The 18,200-nt window shown below is 36.9% G+C and overlaps 1 protein-coding gene and 1 long non-coding RNA gene across 6 annotated transcripts in view; one reads left to right on the top strand and one right to left on the bottom strand.

Annotated features, from left to right (window-relative positions):
• Positions 1 to 18,200, bottom strand: part of LOC116166198 (nucleolysin TIA-1) — a 143,847-nt gene that overhangs the window by 24,156 nt on the left and 101,491 nt on the right. The gene's annotated exons all lie outside the window — the stretch shown is intronic.
• LOC116166200 lies at positions 15,102 to 16,876 on the top strand. The gene is made up of 3 exons (XR_004144286.1): positions 15,102 to 16,068; positions 16,121 to 16,743; positions 16,799 to 16,876. It is a non-coding gene; the product is annotated as an uncharacterized LOC116166200 (long non-coding RNA).

The following is an 18,200-nucleotide window of genomic DNA, read 5'->3' as shown; positions in this document are numbered from 1 at the left end:
TTTTAAAATAAGATATTTGCTTTGAGAGTAATTTAACGATAATTACAGTTCCGTTATTTTTTCTGGAAGCCTATTTCCATATTTAGTATTTTTCTGACTATGAGTTGATCCCTTTGTGAATTCATTTTGAAATTAAATTTTGATACTGAGTAAAGTTTTGGCTATTCAAGTGACTAAAAGTATTGTTTATGTGCTACCCTCTCAAGTCTTTTATTCCTTTAGTTTGATTAAGACCAGAACAAGGTTCGCTTAGTTTGCCTTGTTCCCCTTCAGTGGGTAAGCTTTCTCTTTCTTTACTAAGTGGCGCCTATCCGGTTTACTATATAGTTCACTATATTTATATACTATAAAAAGTACCAAACGAACAGACAAAATATCTACTCCACAATATACTTGTAAATATAGCAAGGTATGAAATATGCGGCAATAGCGGCCGGGTAGGCTCTTCATTTAAAATTAATTCAATTCAAACTTAAATAAAGAGACGACAGGGATAAACATAGGTAATGGAACGCTTCTTTCCTTTCAATGTAAACCTGCTTTATTTCGCAATGGAAATTGGAAGATTTTAATACACCGTTTACGAAAAAAGATCTAAAACATCGAAAAATAATATTGCATCCCACTGCAGGAGACTTTTCCGTAACGAAGTTTTCGATAATTGGCGCTGAAAGGGAAATTTTATTTTGCGCTAAATATTTTATTCATGATGCAAAATGCAAAAACTGGCTTATTTGTTTGCTTAAAAATACATTTCTTCACGTTCCACATTGTGCGTCAAGTCCAGTTTTGTGTAGCAAATCGACGTTTAATGCCCGCAGTGTTGAAAAAAATATAGCAACCACAATTATGCAAAATAAGCCGTAATAAATTAGCATTACCAATGTAATTAAATATTTTACGCATAAATGAATAAAATAAATATTGGGAAATGTACAATGGCTGTTATTGATTTTCACACCACACAGCCATGTTTAATAAAGGTAACCGAACGAAATGTTGTGTTTTTTCCTTGTCAACTATTGCATTGTAAATAACAATTTTGGATTGCTCTCACCATCAGACTTTAAATATTATTTCCAAGACAGAAGCACTCAACAAAGTGATTGTGAATACGGCACGAAAGTGTAAATTATTGTAGAATATTCTCTGCATGAGTCGCATGGCATAATTGGTTACGCAATCTCGATCTTTTCGGCACGTTTTCAAAATTAGTTTGAGTTAAAAACGTTACACTATATATGTTGGATTGTGGCTAGAACATAAAAACACATAATATCGTGGTAATTACGAAAAGACCTAATTTTCGAATTAAAATGAAGATGGATGAGGGAAATAATAGGCGCAGCAGTTATGAAACCAAAATGTGGCTGATATCCTAACACTTTATTGATGAACGGTATTTCGCTTGTATACCGAATTCAGTTCTCTAAAGTAATATAGTCAGAAAATCCCATTGAGAGACCCCCACGTGCAGTATAGCAAACAGGTGCGATGGAAAGATATTTCCATCAGGAATAAGGCGCAGAAAATTTAATTACGCCACCTCAAATTAGCCCAAACTAAAAAACTCCCCTACAATTCGGTATCCAACAAGCAGAATTTATGATGATAAAGGAATTATGGTGAACTTAACGTGACGCCGTTATGCAAAATATGGGCCAGATTGTTGCGTTAACTTATTCATAAACATATTTCTTACACGATTAAGTCGTTTAGTTTATATTAAAAACTTTGCATAGATGTCAAGTGACCATTATGAACAAGCTGATGATATTAACGATAAAATAAGATTATAAGAAACAACACCCTTTGATAAATTATTGTCAATTTGTAATTGTCCTGAGGCATATGAAAAAGGAAACAAATCCGGCACAAAAGATATTTTTAAGAACTCGTATAAGGTTTTTATAATGCCAGCAGTTTATTATTATTTAGTTCACTCAATCAAAACATTCAAGTCAAACGCGCTGATGATGTCCAATAAACATTAGTAAACTAATTCAACCAGTAATGGTATTTGATACATTTCTAGTTTTACATCCAATGCATTGTTTTAAGTTGGAGTTCAACCTGGAAAAATGTGATAATAATTGCCTTTTTTTTTTTAAAAAAACCAAAGAAACTTATTTTAATATTCGTGTCAGTTTGGTGTCAGGTTTCACGTGTTTAATGGACTATATTGAATTATTAGTGAACATCATGAGATAAACTTGTACCGTGGAAACTACTGAACGTACAAGATCTACCCCAACGTTTCGTTTTCTTCAAAATTTAACCCGGAGTCTACAATGTAAAGGCGATTTTAAAACAGTAGCCGTTTAGCCACCTTTTATTCATTTTCAATTATACAACAAAACCGTTCATCAAGCATCCGATGGCAGTCATAAATTCTGTCCTGAAGTTCTGAGTGAGACTAGATGTATATTTTTTGGACCGCCCGTTCCCTGTTTGAAAACCCATAAGGACCTTATTCGCGGATTCCCTTCTCATATATACAAATATCATGTAAACTGGCCAAGTTCCGAAAGAAATCCGTTCAGTTATGTTCGGGGGGTCTCTGACAGGTCTGAAGATGAAATCAGGAGGAATCTGGTCCATTGAGACGTCTTGTGTCAAAAATGGTTATCTGGCGATTCCCTCCTCAACTTCTAATCTGACTTTCCCCCTCATCAATCAGGAGTCAAGGGTGGAGCAGAGGCCGGGCCCACACGGTTTCCAGATACTTTTCATCTGAGCATTCTATTCCCAAAGTATTTTTGAAAATTGATTTCAAAAACGCATTTAATAAAATCAGGAGGGATACTTTACTGATAGTGGTAAAAAAATGTCCCCGGTTTCTTCTAACAAGCCTCCAGAGACGAAACGATCTTTTACAACGGAGTAGAACTGCTACTCTAATGAAAGGTCTCAACGAAAGAAATTAATTTATACCAACCATAGTCCTCCTCCTCCTCGATCCCTTATCGTGTTCGGCTATATTCCCTTATATTTCCAGAACGGATTGTCGCAAGAGTACTCTCAAAGACAAAATGAATCGACTGGACGATACGTATCTATTGGTGAAGTCGAAGCAAATACCTTGACAACGAAGTGTCAAAAGGGGATACTCATAAACAAGTTAAAAAGTAATCGTAAACGTTACATAAAGCGCATTTCAACTTGCATTCATTTCCTATTTGTAAGATGCAACTTTTGTTGTAAAAATCCGGCCACAAATATGAAAGATAGCGTTGCATAATGTGCAATCCATATTGATGTCCTACTTCAATTTCAGTTTATAAGAAGAATTTCATATCAATGCTTTTCTATATAAGAAAGTTGGAACTGCGCATGCGCAAACCTAAATTTGGAAGCTAACGTTAGATTTTCTATTGTTCCAAGTGGCTATGTATCAAATTTCAATTAAATACTTTTATAATAAAAAGTTTGCAATTCGGTTTATAAATGGTCGAGATGCGAAAAGGCACTGTGAATTTTGAATCGATTCGACTCAACTTTTGGCATTGCGTATTATATGGCTAAAGCTATGCCCATATTGAATTTCATGCAATTCAGTTCATAACTAACGGAGATGTAAGAGCGATCGAACATTTCTAAACAAAGTTATCGTTCACACGGACAGATAGATGGACAGACAGACAAAGGAACAGACGGAGAGACCAACCGGCAGGCGACAGATAGCAATGCAAAATTATAAACGATCTCTAGGATCGTTAATAAACGGCAAAAGTGTAAATTTATGGAACATGTAAAAAACGGTTTTTTGTTTTTTTTACAATAACTTTTTTTGTAAGCGGTACAGAAAAAATTCCTTCCTTGGTACAAGACTCGACGCCATAACGAACCAAATAGCGAAAAAAGTAGAACAATAGCTCTTAAGATAAAGAACTAGTAGCGTCGCAAAACGAGCGGACGGAGGGACGGACGGTCGGACAAAGTGCCCACAATAACGCAATTTTTTTTATTTTTGTGGAAATGCGCTAAAAACAAGTGGAACGTCAGGACGAGACGTATATTTCTATTGGGCATTGACATTGAATACGCAATATATTTTATGTGTTCTAGTCTTATATGTCAGTTTCTTAATTGTACTCTATTTAATAAGGGTATACAATCTACAATTGCGATCTGTAAATTTAGTCATGCTTTATGATTTGCATAAGTCATGCAAAGTCACTGACCCAGCAAATGGTACCCTTCGGATTTTATTTTTTAAATTGCATGTTTGAAATCGTGTCGATAAAATTCCGTTTGTCATGTCTCTTAAATTTATTAGTCACTATTTGAGATACACATCCATTACTCAAATGGAAAAAAAATGGGCTTAAAAGTTACGAGCGTGTTAGCAAAAAACTGCGTTACATTGAACATTTCAAAATACCCCACTTTTGTTGATAACAAATATCCATTTCATTGAACCAATTTTTAGTGAACTTTCACTTTCAAAAAATAAAAAGTGCAATTTTGCGCTCTTGATGTCTGTCTGTCTGTCTGTCTGTCTGTCTGAGTCACAAAGGCTCCGGAACTACACCACTTACAGACTTGGTATTGGTGTCATTCGATCAGAAATTAAAAATTATTTCATGTTTGTATTCTCGTAAAGATATGAAATGTTCATAAGGGCTATTAAAATCGAAAAAAACTTTTAAAGTGCACTCTTCGCCTCTTTTTACTTTAAGGGTTTAAGCAATGCGAAACCATTCGGTAAGGGCGTAAGTGTACCGACACCATAATGCATGAATTATGTAAAAAATAGGTTACCCTTCAAAGAATTAAGTCATATAAGAACCGAGGAGAAGGTCTGAGCTATGGTAAGCGGAAACGTTTTTGTTTGTTGTAAATTAAAATTACGCTAAGTGCTATTCAGCTTTAGAACACGTCTTCCTTTGTCTCCAGGGTACCTGTTAATATCTATTTAATGGGATTTTATGAAAACTGTAATTAAATAAGGTAATGGAAAGCGTTTGACGCTTACTAATTTTTTTGGTGGTTGAGTATTTAACTCAAATGTAACACTAAAAAGGTACACGAAAACTGCATTGAAGGTAGAGTTATTTTGAATGAAGGACGGCATTAAACTACTTAAAGGAAAAATAACAAGCAGTCGTCAGTTGAAGAGAAACCCTTGCGGCACATACGAAAAGACAAACCTTTGAACATAAGGAAGGAAATGTAGGAAGGTTCCGAATTTTGGTTTTCCCTAAGGATACTGTTACTTGGGCGAGTTCGTCTGGTTGACCCAATCAAGTAGCGATTCTGGGCCTGTCAGGACTTACTTATGTTTTATATTCCTGCAGGGGACACAGTCGAGAAGCGTTGTTTTACATTATATATTCACGTGCACGGTTCAAAGAATAAAGGAACTTATGATTTAATGTAAGCTACGTAGAATTCCCTTACATGCTTTTCTTATACAAACGATAAATAGATAATTAATTTATGCAACAGTAGCCGAGCTTTCAACTTTAAACTTTTGGCGTTAACTGTGTTGGACCAACTTTGCTTCTTAACTTGGAATCAACGAACTAAATCCCGATATCTTAATCTTCGGGATGTTTTTTTATGAGAGTTTGGTAAATATTTATAAGAAATGTTGCAAGTTCGAGAAAAGACAAAGCAGTAGACCCTTATCAACGAAACATAGCCCTGCGGAACATCGAGATATGTCAAAAACCGCTTCACTTTTCCAAAGAAATTACCCATAATGAAATATCGTTACATTATCCTTCTGAATTTATAAGAAGTTATCTGAGCGATCTAAATTGAGTTAAAAATTTTAATCTTCCCGAGCACTAATTGGAAGCATACAATCCCAATTTATATCTTAATCAGTTTAATTTCTTTGGCATTACTTATACACTTATTGCTATTTCCTTGCCATGCATTTACGCAAGCCGAGACCACGAGTAAGTGTTAAATAGATTGAAGTCGTAAAATACTCCCGTATTTTAAGAGAAAACGTGACAAAATTTCGAACGACAGTCACATATTTTACTCCATTTTTGATAGTTAGTTTCATTTACCCTTTCGTTGATGCGGCTACGCATTTATTTTAGATGCCTATATTAATTTAGAAATCGTGATCAGTTGTTCTAATTCTGATGATTAATATTCATTACGCATCCAAGTATTAAATATGAAAAATAATTAGCAAAAAGTATAAACGTAGAAAGCTTCAAGTACCAACATGGAAGTTTGATTATTGTTCTTATTAACCCATCCCCTGCAGTAACACAAAATAACTCTAATTTAATGTTCAAATCCAAATGCCAACTCACATTTTTGTGGCATTATCTTGTAGGTATACTAATTTGTATTGTAAACAGCAGATTTTGTGCCATTATTTTTAAACCGGTACTACTATCCGTGAACCATACTCCTTTTCTCCATCTTCAAGTTGTTTAATTACTACTTTCAGACCTTCTGTATTTTCTGCAAACAGAAGAGTGTCATCAGCTGAACCGAATGGATAAAACTCTTCTTCCTCCAATTGCTACGCCCTTATCACCTTTCCAACATTTTGAAGCCATGTACTTAGCGTAAATATAAACTAATGTCGGTGATAAAGGCTTGATGCTCTTACCCAGTTTAAACCAATCCGTTCTGTTTCTGCCGACTCTCAATGCGACCTGCTTGCTGATAAGCCTCCTATCCTTCCAATCTAAACCATTTTTTTAACCATCAACTTTTCCCATAAAACCCAATCAACGCCTATACCAGGTCGACGTAACACAAACTCAGATTCTTCCCTTTTTCTTTCGCCTATTGTTCTTACACATCCAATCGCCTCTCTTGTTCCCATCCCTCTTCAAAATCCGAATTGTTCTTCTGCCACATCATCTTTCATTATCCTCTCGAGCCTCCTATGCGACAGTCTCAACAATACACGTGTTGGTAACTATAATTTTTGTTTCTTGTTGTTGGCGTGTACACATGAATCACTACCATTACCTTTGGCACAGCATTAAGCTTTAGAGTTTTATCACAGCCATAAATAACTTTGGTTACACACCCTGGACAGTTCGTTCCTTACAATGAATCCTACTCCGTTTTTCCCTTTTGCTTACCACTGTAAAAGAACTTTGCATCATCAAAATTTTTCTGTCTCTGTCCCTTCAATCTTGCTTCACTTACTCCAATCAAATCAAGTCTGTTTTTTATTATTGCTCGCCGTAGACTGTCAAGCTTTTCCTCCTTTAGTAGACTTATGACCTTCCAAGTTTCTATCCCCCTTTTTCCTCATTGTTTTTCTTGAATGTACGCTTCGGATACTGTCCACCCCGGAGATACGAAGTGAAAATTATTTTAACTCCGGAAAATTTAATATTAGAAGAATCATTTTCCTTGTCATCTTTCTCTGGCACTTCTCAAGGGTTATCGTGAGGTCATTTATGGAGTGGTTTCCCCTGGGCTTCTCAATCCTGACGCCGTTGATCCCGAAGAATTCTTCCGCGTTTGGAGTGATTTCTCACTTCCTAGACAGGAGGGTTCCCCAAACCTGTACCCGCTCATCGGGGGGCGTTTGCACTTGGTACTGGCTTCTTATCCCGAAAGTCTCTCGGTCGTAAGGGTCTCATCAGTGCAAACAGGCTATATACCACGGGAAGGTGTGAGGTTGACGTTTGCTTATAAACGCAATTCAATACATTTCCGAAAATCAAATGGAACTGAATTGGAGCAACGCACTTGTTGGTAGGGTCAGGTTTCAAATGCGAATATGAGCGGAGTGTCGGAAGTAGGTACTCACAAAGAAAAAGTGAGAAAACTGAAGGTCTCACTGACACTCATTTAACCGTAAGTAGTTAGTTGGGCGTAACGGTTTAAGACTCGGACTCACACCTCACAGGTTGCGAGTTCGAATCCCACAACTTGACAGTTTTTAATGGTACAGAACATCTCCAGACTACCATGCTTCGAAGCTGGCGGCCACAGCAATCATACCACGACTGTCGTGGCGGCTGTTGATCCGACATGAAAACGTCTGTACCTAGGGAGTATCACTCATACGATACGATTTAACCGTACATTCGACTCGATTGTATCACTAGTAACGGAGACGGATGTATGTTGGAGAACGAATGATACTCACAAAGTGTGGCGTGGAAGTTCGACTGTGGTACTAAGGGTCCCTGACTGTAAGATTTTTTTAATTAATTGTCTATCGATCGCTTGCATGCGTGGAATGTGTAAATATTGCTATGAAAGCTTATCCTTCTTTGAATGATAAATTAACTTACATAAATCTAAAGTTTCAATCTGTTCCATATTTTATTTCAGTTGCAACCCAATATGTGAAATACACCTAATGATTCTTTGGCGTAGGTTCATTTATTTTAGATTAAGTGGTAGAACATTCTACAAAATTAGTGATTATATTCTTACTTAATTTCGATATATCTGGAAATAATGGGACGAGAAATTCGTTCTTATTTTGTATAAACGATCTATGGCACCTGTACCGAAAAATTTCTCAATCCATGTCAAAATGCGGTATTTGTGACGTAAATCTTTAAACTTTAAAGCGATTCTTAAACGAGCATATAAACCATTACCTGGCGTAGTTTGGTATGTATTACGGTTAACATAAAGTTAACCATTTTAAAATTTAAGTAGTATTTTGTAGCGCTGCTTGTGTACAACAACTTTTGGTAATGCATACATAACAATGTTAGAAAAGATCACCTAACCTAGTATATTTGCAAGTTCTGATACATTAGAATAAATGCCAGCTGCAGTACACCTAGAAAATTAGAAAATCTTGATCCTACAGTTTAGTATGGAGTAGTTTCGATGTAAATTAAAATGAGGCGTGGAGTTTTAAAACTAAACACCCTATTTTGTGGGCTATCATTTCCCATTTTCCTGTTTTAAGCACGTATTTAATGAATTTTTAATCCTTAAATAAAAACGAAAACTTAAAAGCTTTCTTATTCCATGCATTAAACAATGCATATGCGAGTTTCGTACTTTATTAGAATTTTCACATTTTGGATCTGGGATCCTAAAAGATTCAATGTACAGGAGTGCAGTGCAGTACTTAATCAAGATTATAGTGTAGCTGTATTATAAGCAATAAAATATATAATCTATCAAGTTTTCCCTCACATTCTGTTTAGAAGTTCTTAATCGCTAAGAATAGTGGATGAATCGAGAGCAAGCTCACTATCTCACTACATTTGGGTTTTCTACAATTACAGATATATCGTATACTGTAAAATCGTGAGAAACGTGTGTTTCACCACCATAACAGGGTGCAAAACATAAATTTGTAAAAATATGGGTAACAGCGGGATCAAAGCAAACCCCATTTCTCACCAGAAGGAGTTTACCATTTAGTAGATACAGTGTCAAACCGGTGACGCCTAGGTGTTGGATCGGTGACTTTTCGGTGTATTATTCCTATATATTCGTAGTAAATTCTTAAAAATATTCGAGTAAGCGGGTAAACTTTTCCTACTATTTAAATAGGACAGGCGCGCCACTGGATTTAAAGGAATCTTTGAATTAAAAAAACTCTGGAAGAACTTCAAAGACGATACAAGAGCTTTATCCATTTTGTTGGAAATAATTACGTCGCTGACACGCTTCGATTGGGTTTATCGCTGCCTTTAGCTAATTAGTTTGAAGATAAGCAGGTTTTGCCGATAAGAAAACACAGGTGATCGAAGACGCAAGTGGATGAGAGGCGGAAACTGAGAGTAGGAAGAATGTTTTGCATAACGGAGGAAGACGCGTATCGTGCCTTTTTTGGTGGTGGAGGTTAATCGTGGTTCTTTTGGTTTTGGTGGACGTCGAAAAGTAACCGCTTATTGTTTTGATCATTGCCAGCTTTGCCGTATTTGAGCGTATTATTGCAAGAAAGTCCGTCCTGCCAATTGTAAAGCGTTGTAGAAGAAAGTTAGTCGAGTGCTCTAAGAGATTTTTACCGTTTGAAGTTAATGCTGAAGTCGAATTACAGCGAGCAGTTATTGCATAAGGAAACCTTTCTTTAATGTCTTCAAGTACTAGAGCCTTTTCCACCATCAAAGAGTCACTTTTACATCTGTAATTACCAACGAACCTAGTGTCGTGTAAATTGAAATTTATCTGCAATGAAAGAAATGAAGTTCAGAAGTATCTTCATTTGGTGTTGGTGCGTCATTGAATAAAAATCGCAGTTACCACCGGATATTTTGAATTAGTTACACTTTAAGGCAATTAACATTTCTTTAATTAATTATTTACTTAATTAATTGAATATGGACAAATCCATTCAAATGGTCACCAAAACAGCGAAGCATTAATTTTGCACGCCAGAATCAATCTCCTGCAATCAAATTTCAATTGTTCGTGCTTATCAAACAATTCTAGTCTAATTAGAAATAGAAATGCACTAATGAAGCAAATAATGTGGGTACCATGTAAAAAACTGGTTTTGGCATTTTCAGATTGAGAATCAATATCTGAGCACCTTTTCAGTAGGTATTCCGTACATATTAGATTACACGGCTATTATTTCTCCTGAAAATAGGTGAACTATTATTTCGCCCTAATTAAAAAGACCATTAAAAAGTGGATAAATACGATTCAAAACGATTTAACTAAAATTGGCTGTAGATTCAATCAACACCTACCCTTTAATTTCATTCAATTGCCATTCTGTAGTTGATCTAAATAACTGTAGCCAGCTTGACTTTGTTAATAATGCAATTACCCCTTTTTTATTGTTAGACTACAGTAAACCGACTTCGACACGCAACATCTCTTTCTTGCCTTTGAATTCACAATTTACAACTACAGTAGTCCTTTTACATCTGTATAAAATGCGTGGAAATTTCCACTTACATTTGCTGCCTTTGACAAAACATAAATCTTAAGTGTACTAGTGCTCTTTATGGTGTTGCAGTAGTCTTCAAAAGCTTTCAATATTTTTCAATTTCTGTATTTTCATATGTAAATATATTATGCATGCACATCTAACGTTTCACGACCCATCAAATTTAATCAACTGGCGACCGTTTTAAGCGCAAGGAATTGTAGTAGCCAGACGCCTTCGTATACATATTTTCCAGATTTGCCTGGAAGGATGGCGATTCATAGTTTCAGGATGTTTTCCTCTTAGACCTCTTATTATACCGTATTTAAGACTCAAATCACACTCGAACACTTGCGCGCTATTATATTATGTAACACGGAGGTGTCTAGCTGTTATACACGTTCTTCATTAATTTTTAGGAGCTTTGCGTCATCATAGAATGAAAACGCTTGGTAAGAGAAAAAAAGTCCATAACGCGTTGTAATATCCAATGAAACTTCATGAACGAGTTGTGGCTAACTCACAAACACCATGTTGCGTTATTCATATTCTGGCTGTCATCGTATTCGACCACCATTCGTTGTGACTATCCAGAAAGCAACAACGCGTTGTCGATGGTATGGTGCAACCATCTGAATAAACTATCTATATAGTATTATGGGTTTATCTGATGCATAGGCACTATCATCGTAATCACGTAGTTAATTTGGCGTAGCGGTTTAAGACTCGGACTCTAACCTCACAGATTGCGAGTTCGAATCCCACAACTTGCCAGTTTTTAGTGGCGTAGAACATGTCCTGACTACCATGCTTCGAAGGGCATGTAAAGCTGGCGGTACTGGCTGTCATACTACGACTGTCGTTAGTTCACACAGACGGCTGTAGATGCGACCTGGGTACGTCTGTACCTATAGCTAGTGCCACCCATACGATAAGATAAAATCGTAATCAGCAAGTGGAAGAATGCATTCGAACAGAAGACCAGATCATTTCCAGTGACGTCAGAAATTAAATTCCTCCTACTTCGATCTTGAAAGATCTATACAGAACCTAAAATATCATGAAGAAATGGTGCTAACAGCATTACCTATCCCTTTTGATACTTGCTTAGGCCTTTTTATTATCCTATATTATAATATTTTCAAAAATGCGCTTTAAGGACAAATGAAACCGATTTTTCGCGTATAATTTGATTCTGGAACATTTCAAACAAGGTGACACCCGATCGTTTGTTCATTTCAGTGCATTTTATAAATAGATCAAGATAGCGGAATATCACAGAGCAATTTATCAGTATCAACTATTTTTGCATGATAGGCTTCTGAAGACCCTTAAGAGCATTTAAAAACTCCAAGGACATTAAAAACGACAGAGCAACCGACCAATTCGAATGATTGCATTGATGAGCTGTGCCCCTAAATGGGGGTGCAAAAAATTCTGATTTCAACGAAATTGGTATCTGGGGGTTTTTAAACATGAAAATCACGAAACTGAAATTAGTTTTTGAATATTTGAAAAAGAAAATTCCACTGCAATTCGTGGTCGGACAACGAAAATGGAGAAAATTCCACGAAATTCGTTGTGTATATATTTGAAAATTATCGAACAGTTTTTTAAAATCACTTTTCAAACAAAAGTTACACTCATTTGAAGATTGGGTCTTTGGGTCAAAAGGTTTCCCCCGCCTACTAGCGAGTGATCTAATTTCGCATGCAGTTAAATGAAAATGTAGCAAATAACAAAAAATTACGATTTAAGTGGGAGTGGTTGTGGAATTAATAGGGAAGTGGGACGTGGGCTAATTGCGCGTAACGAAACGGGAGATTGGCGTACAGAAATAGAAACAGTCTTTCAGCAAAAGTTCAGGGGTCGGAATAAACTCAATTCGAAAAAAAAAAGCTTGTGAACCAGCAGAATAAAAATAGTGCCGGATCTAAGGGAAAAATAAATCGAAAATGAAACCGTATTGGGGGAAGTACGCCATATTTAATTATCGAGGGTGCGTTTAACAACACCTCGTCGATTCAATTAGTGAGACACTGCTGAAGGTTTTGGCGTTAATGGGGCAATCATAAGATGGATCCGCGCCATACTCGGAAGCATCATCAATCGGGACGATGGAGATGAGCTGATCGGATCCTAGAGGATGTCGCCAGGTGGGAGTGTTGTCTCCACTGCTGTGGTATCGGGTACTAGACGGGCTCCTTGGATTCCATCCCCTCCTAGCTAAAAGGAATGTGATCTTACTAACACCGAAAAGTTATGTCACTTTCTCGGACAGGGAGCAGCCGAACTCTAGATAGATTAGGTGAGTCTAATAGGTAAGCTTGATTTGTGTTCCAGTCCACTGCGGAATAGGGGGAAACGAAAGGGCCTGAGAGTACCCTAGGAATTTCTCTCTCTATTGCTGACCTGCTTAGCTCAGATGAGTTTTGGATACAAGGGTCCTGAGTTCGAATCCCAGGTAAGGCGTGGCTGTTTGTAATTTTTTTATTATTTATTTAATTAAAAACATGAAAAAGATTTACCGTACACTTAAAATATAACAAAGTTCATCAAATGCTGTCTGTGGCGGTAAGGTGCCTAAAATATAAGCGGCATTTCCCTGCTGAACAACTAAACTAAATCTTTGTTTTAAAAATTCAAAGCAACGTTGAGTTTTTTCAAAATTTTTTTTATACATTTCTGAAGCTATTTTTTTGCAGCGCCAAGTGTTTCAATACCGAAAGGGTAGAAAATAAAACGGTCTAGTAGATTACTATATTTTAGCACCTTTTTTTTCTGATAATTCTGCGGCGGATCCAGCAGCTGACGTCGATGAAACAATGTTGCTTTGGCTAACGGTAACTACACATGTATAGAATAGTGGGTTGAGTAGCCAGAGTAGCTAATTAGCTAACAGTCCCCCCACTATAAAATAAAGACAATAAATAAATAAAAATAAATTGGCTAGCGGGCAGGATTAAAGACTGGGTGACAGTAAATTTTAACAGGGCCAGAATAAGAAGATCACCGGTGTCCTTACGGGACACGGGATGGTCAACTATCCCTGCACAACATTGGACTTGTAGGACAGCCCACGTGCACGTTCTGTGGGAAGACCGATGAAACTACCGAGCATGTGGCCTGTCACTGTGCGGCTCCTTAGGGACAGCTATCTGGAACAAGGGAGGATGAAGCATCTTAGGTCCTCCACCCTGGAATACAGAACTGCTTTTGACCTTTCCTCGTAGTGAAAAGGATTATACCAGGATTCATCATCTACTGCCTCATTAAAGTGCGTTTCTGCTTTGGCATATAAGGAACAAGTGGTAACTCATGCAATTGTTTGGGTATTTAAAAAGTAGTGATGATTCTTGGATTATCCGTGCTTAATGATGCCCAATTTAAAAAAAAATCGCCACCGGTTGATATATCGCTTTGGCAACTAGTCCAGTCAAAATAGGAAAATCAGAGGAACTAAAAATACTAGTTCCAATTATTTCAGAAATGTGTAGGGAGAGGTTCCCTGAACAAGAAAAAATAAAGTCCCTCCAAATTCCGTTGCCGCTGGGGGAAGGAGGGGGCTTTAAACGACCCATTTTTCATTGCTATAAGTTTGGTTATATACATCTTTACGAAAAATTGAACCGTTTTCGTGCTACCGGCTCCGGAAAGGTGGTAATTTCTAAACAAAATATTTTTCACTCACGTTTTTCGTATATTTTTGGCTTCTAAATCCTCCCCCGGTCATTTTAGGGGAAAATCGTCACAATAAAACCTGTACAGCATTAACATCCCTATAGTCCGAACCTGTTGAAGTACGAGTTATCTCCACACCCCATGACTCTATTCCACGAAGGATGCTTCAGGAAAACGAAGAAATCTGCTCTCTATGAGGCTTTCCCTGTGTGCATGGATGCAGTGAACCTCCAAACCATTAACACTGTTTCTCCTTCACAGAGTCAAGTGAAATGTTGAGACCACTTTCTCTTTCATCTGTGAGCAGTATAATAAATCACTATTCTTCCAATTGTGCAGTTGTATTCGATGGGTACGAGGACATTAATACCAGAAAACGGTTAAGTTTTTGTAAAGATGTATATAACCAAACTTGTAGCAAATTTAATAAGCTTTCATTTTGTACTGAAGAACTTTTTCACTGTAATTCACCATTTTTGAGTTAAAAGCGAAAAACTGAAAAATGGGTCGTTTCAAGCCCCCCCCCCCCCTTCCCCCAGCGGCACCGGAATTTGGAGAGACTTTATTTTTTCTTGTTCAGGGAACCTCTCCCTACATATTTCTGAAAAAATTGGAACTAGTATTTTTAGTTCCTCTGATTGCCCATTTTTGGTCTAAATTGACTGGGCTAAACAGGCATTTTCGGATTCAGTGGGGTGAAAACAGGCGGAAAAGACTGGTAGCCAAAAACTAATGTGAAATAATGCTCCTCAAATTTTTCGAAATATTGACTAACCTAATAGGATTGATTCACGAAACGGAATTAATTCCTTTTTGAATTCATCTCTGAACGTGATCATGGTTGCTGAGATATTGTCAGAACAAGTTGTTGGTCTGAAAATTGACTAAAACAATCAAATGTACGTTTTGTATTTCAACACCAGCCGATCTGAAGTGAAATTTCATTATTGTACAATTTACAGCACCCAAATGCCGTTGGCAAGTTTCCTTTCGAATATGGCAAAAATGTACACGACATTTTTCGGGCGAATATGATTTATAATTTAAGAGATTTTTTTAACAATATTAATGTAGGTTCAAACGTAAACAATATAGGAAGTATTTAAAAGCTGGGCATTTTAAGAAAAGAGAAAGGTAAATAACTAATTGCTATGAAAATGACAAGGCATTTGGTTTTAATGTAAAATTACGCTGCTAAATGAAATTAAATGAGCGACTTTGTGTACAGTTTGTTTGACCCCTAACGCCTCTTCCCACAGTCCACTCATTTTAAACTCATAATGACGCAGTCATACAAATTATTGCTACACGATCCTAAATATTAATTTCTTGTGCCTTATGATGAAATATGGTTTGCATTTCTGTTATGAATACAAGGGCCACGCTATTTTCTTTTTAGCTTTTCATACATTTTTATGTTTCTTACGAGTTGACCAGCTGCAACTTTTCACTTAATTGCAAGGAAGCAGCAACTTGCAACATGTTGCTACGGCTGGTAGTCGCTCGTCAGTCGCTACAGCACAAAATCTATTTCTGGCAAACACAACTTTTGAAGAAATCATTCAATTTGAACAACGCGATAAAGAAAGGTACCTAAATCGACGAACCACCCTTACACATATATAAATACAAATATTTCAGCATTGCAAGAAGAAAAAGTATTGCTTCCCCAAAAAGCTCTTCTAAACTAAGCTTCGCACGAGAGGTTGACCACTTGGCAATTTTGGTGTACAGCCAACAGTAATTTTTTTGTATTTTCAGTAATTTTTTGTAATTTGGTAATTCATTGGTAATTTTAGTAATGTCTGTAACTTTAGTTATTTTTTGGTAACAAACAAAAGTTTCGGGACAACGTTCCCTTGACGAAAATTGACAACGTCCGAATTGGATTGCGTCGTCTCTCTCTTCAACTGGTTCTCGCTGCAACAAAACGCCTTTTGCATGTTTACCGCCTGGCCGGCCAGAGAAGAAAGAAAAGGAAAATTATCGCGTGTTTTTCCGTTCGCGAGGGTGCCAAGAGTATCCCTGCAACCCTAACTCGTCTGCTTCTAACATTGCGAGGGTGTCAAGAGTATCCCCGCAACACCAACTTGTCTGTTTCCAAGATCGCGAGGGTGTCAAGAGTATCCCCGCAACACCAACTTGTCTGTTTCCAAGATCGCGAGGGTGGCAAGATTATCCCCGCAATCTCAAGGTGTCTGCTTCCGGTTCCAAAACTGCCGCTTTATCATTTACCAAAAGAAGATTTCCCAAAGGACATAACCGTAAGTCCTATCAGATTCCATATGTTCTTGAATTACCGCATTTATTTTTTGTTAGTTAATCAACCGTCCGCCAACTGCACAATTTTCATTACGTTGAAATTACGATTATTTATTTAGTGTGTGTATTGCGATAGGGAGTAAAGTTTTATCTATATCTCTGTTTTATTTACCCCAAACGACCAACCCTCCTGGAGGCTACATATACCCTTTGCGATTTTGCAAAAATTGTTCCAAAATTCCTACTACGAAAGAGCGCACCCTAAATGGGGGTTCAAAAAATTCGGATTTCGACGAAATTTGGTACCTGGAGGTTTTTGAATATGAATATCGCCAAAATCGTTATTCTTTGCTATTTGCGACATTTTCAATTCACTACGTGAAATTAGATCACTCACTAGTAGGTGAGGGACACTTTGTGACCCAAAGTGATTTTAAAAAACTGTTCCAAAATTTTATTCCTTAACTCATCAAGTATGTACGCAACGAATTTCGTGGAATTCTCTCATTTTCGTTGTCCGACCAAGAATAGCAGTGGATTTCTTTTCGAATTTTCAAAAACTAATTTCAGATTCGTGATATTCATGTTCAAAGGCATTAACGATTTATTCACTATACATACACAAGTGCGTTGTATATGTATATGAAAATAAATTACAATTCACTGCCAACAAAGATGACAATCGTAGAATGCTAACACGCCACTATTGCAATCCCTGTGTCCCTCACCATGCCACTTCACTTTATGAACGTTCATCAAGATATATGGCTACAAAACTTTTCAACCATCTTCCACCATATATCCGCAATTGCGCGTCCTCGAGGGAGTTCAAGAAAATGACCCATAACCTGTTCGTCGATCACCCCTACTACAGTAGTAGAGAGTATTTGGATCACAAACTGTGATAATTTTATTTTTAATGTTTGTTACTGTTACTGTACTGATCTGTCACCCTGTCTTTTTACACTTAATTGTATGATCATTCCAATATTACTTAATGTAATCGTAATGGAATTAAATAAATAAATAAAGAAAGAAAACCCCCAGATACCGAATTTTCTCGAAATCCGAATTTTTTTCCAACCCCCATTTAGGGGTGCGCCCTTTCGTGGCAGGAATTTTGAAAATTTTTTTTGCAAAATCGGAAAGGGCATAGCCGAAAATCTATTCAAAGACGTGCCACCAGTCTTTCTAACTCTTATGGTTGCTGATAAAAAATTAAAGAAGAAGTGCAAATTTCACCACTTTTGTGGAGGTGACTCCCAAACGAAACACGTTAGACCTTCGGTTTATTTGAAAAAAGTGCTTGTTTTGATCCCCTCTACCACCCAAATTTTTGTTTACATACTTATATGTAACTCTGTATTTCAACATTCATTTTGAAGAAGATCTGTATTCCAGAGGGCAAAATCTTGTTTTTACCTGGCTGTTTTTAAGAGGGAAATTTACGTTTTTTTAA

This window comes from Photinus pyralis, unplaced genomic scaffold, assembly GCF_008802855.1.
Source record: "Photinus pyralis isolate 1611_PpyrPB1 unplaced genomic scaffold, Ppyr1.3 Ppyr1.4_LG3a, whole genome shotgun sequence".
In the NCBI taxonomy this organism is placed as follows: domain Eukaryota; kingdom Metazoa; phylum Arthropoda; class Insecta; order Coleoptera; family Lampyridae; genus Photinus; species Photinus pyralis.
This window is presented reverse-complemented; position numbering and strand designations above follow the sequence as displayed.